We start from the raw sequence: 12,716 nt of genomic DNA on the forward strand, positions 1-12,716 counted from the left end.
ATATTTAGGCCATGTCATATCCAAGAAAGGGGTTAGAGTAAACGACGATAAAGTCAAAGCAATAGCGAATTTTCGCACCCCGAGATCAAAGAAAGAAATTAAGTCATTCCTAGGTATTGCTGGTTTCTTCCGTAGGTTTGTGAAAGGATTTTCTAACATAGCCCCTCTGACAGATATATTGCGGGAAGATGTTCAATTTCAATGGGGGAAACCCCAGAGTGATAGTTTTCAGAAACTTGAGGATGCGTTAATGAATCCCCCAGTTCTGAAATTTCCAGATTTCAGCAAACCATTCATATTAGTGACTGATGCCAGTCAGGAGGGTATAGGTGCTTGCCTTATGCAAAAGTTTGATTGGAAATTCAATCCCATAGCATTTTATAGCAGGAAGTTTAGGACAAAGGGCAGCAATGAAAGATCAATGGGTACCATAGATAAAGAAGCCTTTGCAATAGTATCAAGTTTGGTTCATTTTAAAATGCTACTGATGGGGAATAAAGTAGAAGTCCTTACAGACCATAAGCCATTATTGGATCTTTTTAATAAGCCCGATTTGTCACCTAAAAGAGCTCGATGGTTTTTAACTATCAGAGACTTCGATGCAAAGCTCAAATATATAGAAGGCAAATTAAATGTAGTAGCGGATGCCCTTAGTAGAAGTTTTCATGACACGGAAGGATCTCAAGTTGCGCTAGTCACTAGCGATTCTATACAGTGGGATATGAGTCTCATAGAGCAAAGGCAAGTTGAAGATGAAATTTTGGCGGACGCAAAAGCGTCTCTTAGAGGGGAATTAGTCAGGAAACATTATAAGTTATCTTTTTCGGGTTTAGAATTGGAAGGTAATTTATTGGTCAGGAAAATTAGATATAAAATGAGGACTAGTGAAAGTAAAGGAGACACGACACAGATCGTAATCCCGAAAATCCTAATTTCAGTGGTTTTGGATATACGTAGTAAATTGCAGGTTCGGTAGTCCACACTTGGGGATAGAAAAAACGTATAATGAGGTGCATGCTAAATATATTTGGAAAAACATGCGGAAAGATGTGGAAAATTTTGTGGAAAACTGTACAGTATGCAATGCTTGCAAACCTGCAAGGATAACCTCCTGCAAATTAGGGTCATATCCGATACCAAGTAGACCTTTTCAGAGAATACATATGGGTATCCTATGAAATTTTTGTGAATCTAGATATGCGAATAAGTACCTATTAGTAGTAATAGATGAACTTACAAGGATAGTAGAAATTTTTCCACTTAAGCATAAAACAGCTGAAGAAGTAGCTATAGCATTTTTCAATGGTATCATTTGCAGATATGGCTCACCCAAGGTTTTATTGACCGACAATGGCATAGAATTTGTAAACAAAACTTTAGAATGTTTGGCGGAAGTCATGGGGATACAGAAAGTAACAATTATTCCATACAAACCTGAAGCTAATGGTTTGTGTGTAAACAAGCAGACAGGAAAGTGCTAGAAGCTCTCAGGAAGACTGTAGGTGGTAATGATAAAAACTGGGATAGATATATTGATGATGTTAGACATAATATTAACACTATGGTTAGTGATCCCATTAAAATGTCTCCATTTGAAGCTTTGTTTGGTTGCCGAGCACGAGGCACATTTGATCTGTTAACTATACCTCATCATGGGGAAGATACAATCTAAGCATTAATTTCCACAGCGAAGGAGAAACATGCTTGTCTCAGCCGTAATCTCGAGCCCACGACCCGAGAAATAGTAGAAGGAAGTAATAGCAGAAAATCAATGTGAGAAATTAACTAAATTACAAATTGGGTCGGAAATTTGAGGGTCCTTTTAGAGTCGTTGAGGAAAAGACTGGAAACAGATTTATAGTCTTAGAAGAAAAAACAGGTCAGTCGAAATTAACCCACATATCAAAACTGACAAGAGTTGGGTGTGGTAACTAATATAATGTCGCGCAGTTGCATTTTTTTTCTGGTTTTACAAATTGATGGTGAAATGTGTTTAGTTAGTTTAATTTAATGTTTTTTTTTTCTCTTTCATTTCTTCTATTTTTCTTATGTGCAAACTGCGGCAATTTGGTTTGATAGTCAAAATATGTGTTATAGGGGCAAACATTATGAACCAGTATATACCAGTTGCTGATGTGGTGTGCGACGGGAGTGCACAAAAGACATAGGTTGCCGAGCCATCTTAAAAAAGGTGTGGTAGTGAATTGTTAATCTCAGCTTTTTCCGGTTGCAGATGGGCGCTTAGTGACAAGCACTAGGCTCCTTGAAGAATGCTGAAATGAAAAACAGCCAGGAATGATGGCCAATGCGATCTGAGGTTGGCGACGCCTCAGAAATCACATACTTGGGACATGCGGGCAATCATTGTTGCTAGGCGCTCTGCAAGGCGTGTCTGCATGTGTGTTCGTAGCGTATGATGTATGGGCTTGATGATAGGTGATGAAAAGAAGAGAGGACACTCTTTGATTGCTTGTATCAGTGTGCAGAACAAACCTGCAAGAGGTTTGAGAACGCCCATCGAATAGGATGGATTCATGTCGTCATATAAGAGAATGGGTTCTTTAAGCCTTAATTGACTATTAAAAAATGGCGTAGTTAATCAGACACAGTGGAATTTAAGGGGGTATTTACTTAAACCTGGTTCAGGAGAGGAAAATGACAGTTTCCAGTTTTTTAGGGGTCAGACTTTATTCATTTAATTCCACTTTAATGTATTCATTTTGTTCCATGTTAATGTTAGCTAATTTGGGAAATCAAAAGTTTATTTTGTATCTACGAAGGTTTATTAGCCTAGTCTTCCATTTCAGTTTCAGCCACAGATCGAGGGTAGGCAGTTGCTTGTTAGCAGTTTCTTTCATTTGTCTAAACGGGTATCATTTGGTTCTAAAAACTCGTTTAAGATATATGTATAATTATATATATATATATATATATATATATATATATATATATCTATATATATATATATATATATATATATATATATATATATATAATATGAATATATTATATATATATATATATATATATATATATATATATATAATTAATATATATATATATATATATATATATATATATATATATATATATATATATATATATATATATATATATATATATATATATATATGTATATATATATATATATATATATATATATATATATGTATATAATATAATATATATATATATATATATATCTATATATATATATATATCATATATATATATATATATATATATATTGTTACGAAGTGCCAAGTATCTGGTTACCATTCATCAATCATTATCTCACCAAAAACCAGACACCTGAACCCTCATAACATGTACTAAACAACTGAATACTCTAAAGGCAACAGTGATCCCTTAACAACTTACCGTTATTGCAGAAAATCGGACTAAGTTCATCAAAACAGGTGTGAGGTAATCTTGTAAGTAATTAAATTAATCAAAGGCATCACTCCATCAACAACTTTAAAAGTGTAAGTATTTCCCTGATTTCAGAAGGCTAAATACTTCCCTGATTCTAAGTCACTTCAAGTAAATTGAGGGAAAGCAAATCAATTACCACTCTATGTTTCTACCTAACATAATCATAATCATATGAAAATATACTGGGTAGAAATGAAAACACTTATATAAAAATTTTAAATACAAAATTTTATTATTAAATTCAAATTTTATAAGTAACATTCACAATATCAGGGAAAATTACTGTTACTTGAAAACAAAGTAAAGTTTAATTAATTCTTGAATCAAATTAAGTAAAATTGAATCAAAATTAATTTATCACAAAATTCAAGAAAATTAATTCAATCAAAATTACGAAAAGACAAAGTGTTAGCCGCAAATAATTGAAAATTTGAAATTATTTCACAAGTGCTAAACAACAACAAAACTTGAAAAGAATTCTAAGTAAGTGCAAATTAATTCACAAGTGTTAAATTTAATTAAATTGTGCAATGATTAAGCAATGAAATAACCTAAGTCAATTAAATTGTGAATGCAAATGAAAATATAAAATAAAAAGGCACACTTCAATAAGAAAATGAACAAGTACACAAACAATGGAACAAACACAACCACAAAAATACGCAATGTGTAAAAGTGTAAATCTTTTTCACTCAAAACATTGTAACCATCAGTTTTTACCAAACCTTCACAACCATCTGTTATTAGTTACTAGTTAACCACAGTTCCTATCCGTTATTAGTTATTAGTTAACCAATTTCCTATTCCATTATTCCAGTTATTTTTTAGTTTGTTAATCACTGTTTCCCTAACCAATTAGTTAGTTTATTAGTTGCAACTAATATAGATATGCAACACTTTACCTTGGTATACCAACTTCTTTCTTTTCTTTCCCTTTCCCCTTGCAAAAACTGGACTGGGCAGATGACAAAACGTTCTGAGACAATCATTCTTCTAGAATCTTCGAAATCTGACGCAACTTCACATAAAAAATGTGCAATCCCCACATGGCTTTGATCAAAGACATACGTGTACAAGACGATTCTGCTCAACAGACACGTGCCCGATCGAAACGGAGGTTGAGCGATAATTAAGATTGACATGTTTTGATAACATCGCGAAGACTATTCGATCGCTTATCAAATGCGTTGACAGATTTAGGAAAGCAAACGGATCTTGCATTTCCTCTAATCTCAAAGTGTTGACATAAAAGGGAAAACACTCGCAGTTTCGAACGGACAAAGAAAATCTCTCTCTTTTTACACTCTACGTTATACATATATATACTTTTATAATATGTAATGCGAAATCTGAACACACATTTTTAAAACATCCTATTCTAGAGCTATCTAGGAATCTGAAAATATGTTGTACAATTTCTACATGACATTTCAAAGAGGGGAAATATGCATTTTGAAAGTAGCAATATATATATATATATATATATATATATATATATATATATATATATATATATATATATATATATTATATATATATATATATATATATATATTATATTATATTATATACACATATATATATATATATATATATATATATATATATATATATATATATTATTATATATATATATAGTATATATATATATATATATATATATATATATATATATATATATATATATATATATATATACATATATGGTATATATGTATGTAGTGTATATATATATATATATATATATATATATATATATATATATATATATATATATATATTATATGTATATGTATTTATGTATATGTATACATATATATATATATATATATATATATATATATATATATGTATATATAAATAGTATTTGTGTATATATATATATATATATATATATATTATATATATATATGTATATGTATACATATATATATGTGTGTATATATATATATATATATATATATATATATATATAAATAGTATTTGTGTGTATATACATATATAGTTTTTATATATATATATACATATATAGTTTATATATATATATATATATATATATATATATATATATATATATAGTATATATATATAATATATATACTATATACTATATATTTATATATATATATATATATATATATATATATATATATATATGTGTGTGATCTAATAAAAGGAGCCCATAAAAACGCCAAAATATAGAAATTAAGTTCTATATTTCAGACTGTTATCTGTCTCTTCAGGTAAGTAATGAATGAGAAAAGTTACAGAAAAGGCTGTATTTAGACCAAGAGTTCATCCACAGGCTGCACGTTTTTCTAGGTCACCTCTCCTGATAATTCTTCTTTAATCTTTTTAAGCATTGATTGAAGGAAGATTTTATCAATGATCTCTGGAATCCAGGCGTTCTTTGAGGTCTTCATTACCTGTTTTTGTTTGATCAAGGCTGCCTCTATCATTTGGCTTTTGTACCAACATCTGCTGCTATGAATTATACATGACAAATTCCAGGTTATTCGGTGGTTATGTTTATTTATACGGTTAAAAATAGCTGAGCTCTTATCCATATCTAACTGACTGTTTATGTTGTATTAAAATCTGGGGAAGTGATTTTCATGTAAAACCAATGTAAGATTTTGTTAGTTCAAAACTCAAGACCAAAAACACTAAAAATGCTTATACCAGGTGGTTTTAATAGTTCAATCACAAAAAGTGCATGTAATCATGAAAGTGATATGAAAATACAATAATCTATGGATATTTCTCCAAGAAAAATACCACAAATACACGAATTTCCCATGAACAATGGGTAGATATGGTCCATACAGAAATCTGCGAATATGTGCATCCTCAAATGTCGGGAACGCAAAAAATTGGGGGTCCACTGTATTGCTAAAGTTAAGAAACAGAACTTTCTACTATGGCAAGTTCATTAACCTATGAGTTAATTGCCCAGCCCAATATTTATATCAGTACTATTGCTATTACATAATACTGTAATATGAATTAAAAGCAAAATGAAAGAGTAAGAGTCCATTATTTACTGTGTTCTTCGATGAAAAATTCAAATAATAAAAGAAGTACAAAATGAACAGGTATCTGGACAAGCAAGAAAGGCATAAACATATGGACCAACAATGCTCTAAGTTTTAGTCACACAAAGATAGCATATCATAAGAGTGAGTAAAAAGACATTGGAAGATAATAATTATATTTAGTGGACGACCTCGAGAATGTTTATCTTTGGAAAAAAAAAAAAAAGAAAAATCGGACCGAGTTGAAGACGGTCGTCATGCAACAAATTGTCAACTCTGGGCCAATTTTGAATTTTAAGGGAAGGGCCAGTTTCACCAAAAAAGTTTATCATCTCAGAAAGGCTATGTTTCATAAAATTTTGATCACCTGTACTTTTACTAAAGGCCAAAGTCTGCTTTATCTAACAATCCATTTTTAAATTGGAATTCATTAATGTACATATTCATATAAAGGACTAGAGTCCACTCACTGAAAAACATAGACAGACCACTGATGTACAAATGAAAAAGATGATAAACAACAACACAGCTAAAGCAAAGACAAAGAGACCATTACACTTGATGCTTTCGTTCTCATGACAATTTTTTAAAGTGCATACCAACTAAAAGATAACAAACCCAATGAGAATTTTCAAAGTTGACTGCGATTAGTTAAATATACGATTAAATTCAAGACAGTGGAAAATTTTCTTTAATTTAAAAATAAACTTTCAACCTTGGTACTCACTAAGGTTTTATTAATATGTCTTTTAGAATCATGTATACTTTTTTTGAAAAAGGTAATTCATCCAGTTTCTACAAAAAGTTAACATTATATATATAACATACATGTGTATATATTACACACACACACACACACACACACACACATATATATATTATATATATATATATATAATATATATATATATTAATATATATATATATATATATATATATCTATATATGTACATATATATCTATCTATATTATATTATTATATATATATATATCTATATCCTAAAAATAAAAATATAATATATATATATATCTATTATAAGTATATTAGGTTATAAATTTTATCTTAATATATTTCTATTATCTATATATTATATAATATAATATAATTATTAATAATATTTTATTTTATATATATAAATTTTTTTTTGTTGATATACTATATTATATATAACAGAATCACGAAAGTTAGGAACGTGATAAATCCATAAAATAAAGATAAATGCCACGAAGGAAAAATAAACGAAGGAGTCTCTGCGAGATCTTTCGGCTGACAAGCCCTTTTAACTGAAGCAGCTACTGACAAAAATACGAGGAAAGACAATACAAGAGGTTCGTATAACTGACAGATAGGGATTATAAAAGGATTAGTGCCTAGAATCCGACACACCTGGAAGATAAAAACCTTCCCAAACAAGCATAAACAAAGGGTGCAATTAAAGGTTTAAGACAATCATCTTAGATACAATCTCCAGACAATTAAAGGATTATAGGTGACAGCTATACGGAACTCGGTAGACAAAACCATATTCACAAAAAAATGACAGACATACATACAATAAAATTTTTTTTAATAACTCTAAGGCAACTGATTTTTATTTAAGTCAGTAATTATATATTTGAGGTCATTCTTAAACATGTTACAGATACAAGGGTCTAAATGAAAAAGGCCACGACTAACATTGAAATTACAATGAAAAGTAAGTTGTATTAAAGCAGATTCTAAAAGATTTCGTGATAAGACATCTCTTGACCGTGCAATTACTGAACTGTCAATCCAATTAATTCGGTGGTTGTTTTCACTTAATGAATAAATAATGCATTAGATTTTTGCCCAGTTTTTACAGAGTATTTATGCTGGCTTAGCCTTACTTCTAAGCCCTTGCTCGACTGTCCGAGGTAGAATGAGGGACAATCCATACATGGAATTTTATATATGTTGTTTGCTTTCTCTGGGGCCATTTTTTATTAACATTCTTTTTAGTGTGTTATTATAGGAAGAAAACAAGGTTGACATTAAAAGCTTTTAATAATGGTTTAATGGTTTCAAATCCGTTAAAATAAGGCAAACTGAGAATGTTCTTAGAATTTTCTTTCTGTGTGTTGTTTTCAGTATAAAACTTTTTGTGGGCTTTATTAAATAAATGCAAATGTTAATATATGTGAAGGATAGCATAAATCTTTCCCTATTTTTCTTATGTATTCAATTTCTTGATCCAAATATTGTGGACTGACAATTCGTAATGCTCGTAAAAACACAGAGGAAAAAATTGATATTTTTATATTAAGATGGGGCCTGAGAAGAAATGAACATAAGTTAAGTTGTTAGTCGGTTTCCTATAAATACTGAATTTACATTGAAATGGTTCTCTATGTATCAAAACGTCTAAGAAAGGGAGGCAATTGTCTTTTTCTAATTCTAGAGTAAACTTAATCGATGGTACCTGGTTATTTAAGTTAGAGAGTAAATCATTTACATCAATACCGACAGGAAGAACAGCTAAACAATCATCAACGTTAACGATACCACTTTACAGGAATATGAATGATATTAGGTAAGTAGCGTTTTTCGAAGAATTCCATATACAGGTTTGAGAGCAATGGTGATAAAGGATTTCCCATTGCCATGCCAAAAATTTGTTGATAAAATTCACCATTGAATATCAAACTTACAATCACAAATGCACAAACTCGTGAGTGAAATAATGTGACTTATAGGTAGAGGTAATTCATGCTGAGTTAGTTCATTGCTAAGATATTCTAAAATAGAGTCTATAGGGACTTTCCTTCGTGGCATTTATCTTTATTTATGGATTTATCACGTTCCTAACTTTCGTGATTCTGTTATACATAATGTGGGCCACGTTTAGGCTTTCGCCTATCCTGTTTCCTCTTTTGGGAGATGTGTGTCACTAGCTACACCTTCTCCAAGTCTCTTGTGGCTGCACATTCAACCAGAATTCGTCTTAAGTTCCTGAAGAAGTGCCTTTCTGAACAAGTGCTCCTAAATCCTTGCTGCCACGCCGTCTAAGAAGATATGACAATCACCCATTCAATGAATTTAGTGCCATGATGTTGAAACAGCACATAGCAGCCGCAAGCAAGAAGAGAAAGAAAAATTCAAGGAACTGGAAAGAACAAGGATCTCTTTCAATCATTCTATCCCGGCTGATTGGAAGGACTCGCTGCGACGGGAAATTTACGAAAAAAAACACTAAAAAACTTAAGTAGGACTATAAGATGCCCTGAAAAGGAAACTCGACAGAAAACTAAAAAATCTTATTGATAGCAGTGATTGGACTAATTGTGCACGTCAAGATTGTGTTGTTAACTTATCTAGTAAACAAATAAGTGAAAATGTTGTGAGTGCGCTTGGATATGGTTTATCTTTCTTTGCAACAAGTAGACCTTCGGCTCTAATGATTGGGTCATCCCTAAGTAAATTTGAAAAATATTGTGATCTTCCTCAAAATCATGTCGACATGATTAAAGGTATTGTTTACGGAGCTGCCAATGTTAAGCATGAAAGTAAACTTCCCTGCTCGCTATAAGAAAAAGTTTGACCGATCTTAAAAAGGACAATACTATCCACATCACAAAAGCTGATAAGTCAAATAGTATAGTAATATTGATAAAGCTGACTACATATCACGTATGCAAGCCCTACTGGATGATGATGTGACTTATAAAAAAAAACTAACAAAAAATCCTCTTGATCAAGTCATAAAAAACTTCAATAGCATAGTGAAAAGTATCCTTAAAGATAAAACAGAACTACTAGGCAAAATTGTCAGTCAATTCTCCTTCGCTACCTTACTTATATGGATTAGTCAAAACGCACAAAGAAAATAACCCTATGCGGCCTATTATCAGTACTGTTGGTTCAATTTCATATAACTCTCGAAATATATCACTAAGATCTTGTCCCCGTTACTTGGAACATCTCCGATTCTCATATATATAATTCTCTAGATTTAGTTGATAAATTATAAACAAAAATTGCTCTTTTGCCCTACTGATAGATTCGTTAGTTTTGACGTATGTTCTCTTTTTACTAAAGTCCCTATAGACTCTATTTTAGAATATCTTAGCAATGAACTAACTCAGCATGAATTACCTCTACCTATAAGTCACATTATTCACTCACGAGTTTGTGCATTTGTGATTGTAAGTTTTTTTTTATATTTTTTCAATGGTGAATTTTTATCAACAAATTTTTGGCATGGCAATGGGAAATCCTTATCACCATTGCTCTCAAAACCTGTATAGGGAATTCTTCGAAAAAACGCTACTTACCTAATATCATTCATATCCTGTAAAGTGGTATCGTTACGTTGATGATTGTTTAGCTGTTCTTCGTGTCGGTATTGATGTAAATGATTTACTCTCTAACTTAAATAACCAGGTACCATCGATTAAGTTTACTCTAGAATTAGAAAAAAAGACAATTGCCTCCCTTTCTTAGACGTTTTGATACATAGAGAACCATTTCAATGTAAATTCAGTATTTATAGGAAACCGACTAACAACTTAACTTATGTTCATTTCTTCTCAGGCCACCATCTTAATATAAAAAATATCAATTTTTTCCTCTATGTTTTTACGAGCATTACGAATTGTCAGTCCACAATATTTGGATCAAGAAATTGAATACATAAGAAAAATAGGGAAAGATTTATGCTATCCTTCACATATATTAGACATTTGTTATAATAAAGCCCACAAAAAGTTTTATACTGAAAACAACACACAGAAAGAAAATTCTAAGAACATTCTCAGTTTGCCTTATTTTAACGGATTTGAAACCATTAAACCATTGTTAAAAAGCTTTTAATGTCAACCTTGTTTGTTTCTTCCTATAATAACACACTAAAAATAATGTTAATAAAAAATGGCCCCAGAGAAAGCAACACATAATATATAAAATTCCATGTATAAGGGATTGTCCCTCATTTCTACCGTCGGACAGTCGAGCAAGGGAAGGGGCTTAGAAGTAAGGCTAAGCCAGCATAAATACTCTGTAAAAACTGGGAATGGCAAAAATCTAATGCATTATTTATTCATTTAAGTGAAAACAACCACCGAATTAATTGGATTGACAGTTCAGTAATTGCAACGGTCAAGAGATGTCTTATCACGAAAATCTTTTAGAATCTGCTTTAATACAACTTACTTTTCATTGTAATTTCAATGTTAGTCGTGGCCGTTTTTTCATTTAGACCCTTGTATCTGTAACATGTTTAAGAATGACCTCAAATATATAATTACTGACTTAAATAAAAATCAGTTTGCCTTAGAGTATTAAAAAAAATTTTTATTGTAATGTATGTCTGTAATTTTTTGTGATATGGTTTTGTCTACCAGTTCCGTATAGCTGTCACCTATAATCCTTTAATTGTCTGGAGATTGTATCTAAGATGATTGTCTTAAACCTTTAATTGCACTCTTTGTTTATGCTTGTTTGGGAAGGTTTCTTATCTTCCAGGTGTGTCGGATTCTAGGCACTAATCCTTTTATAATCCCTATCTGTCAGTTATACGAACCTTCTTGTATTGTCTTTCCTCGTATTTTGTCAGTAGCTGCTTCAGTAAAGGGCTGTCAGCCGAAAGATCTCGCAGACTCCTTCGTTTATTTTTTGCTTCGTGGCATTTATCTTTATATATATATATATATATATATATATATATATATATATATATGTATATATATATATATATATATATATATATATATATATATATATATATATATATATATATATATATTATATATATACATATATATATATATATATTGTATATATACATATATATATATATTATATATATATAGTATATATATATATATATATTATATATATATATATATATATATATATATATATATATATATATATATATATATATATATATATATATATATATATATATATCTATATATATATATTATATATATATTATATATTTATATATATATATATATATATATATATATATATATGATATATATATATATATAGCATTTATTATATATTTATATATATATATATATATATATATATATATATATATATATGATATATATATATATATATATATTCTTATAGTGTGAGTTTTGTAATGCAATTATAATTTTGGTAATATGATTAATTCACCTCAGAACCTGTGTATCATGTTATGAAATGTATGTTTTTGTGTTCAGATTACCAAATTTAAAGATAACATGTGTTAAGTAGAGAACTTTCCATTT

This window comes from Macrobrachium nipponense, chromosome 2, assembly GCF_015104395.2.
Source record: "Macrobrachium nipponense isolate FS-2020 chromosome 2, ASM1510439v2, whole genome shotgun sequence".
Lineage (NCBI taxonomy): Eukaryota > Metazoa > Arthropoda > Malacostraca > Decapoda > Palaemonidae > Macrobrachium > Macrobrachium nipponense.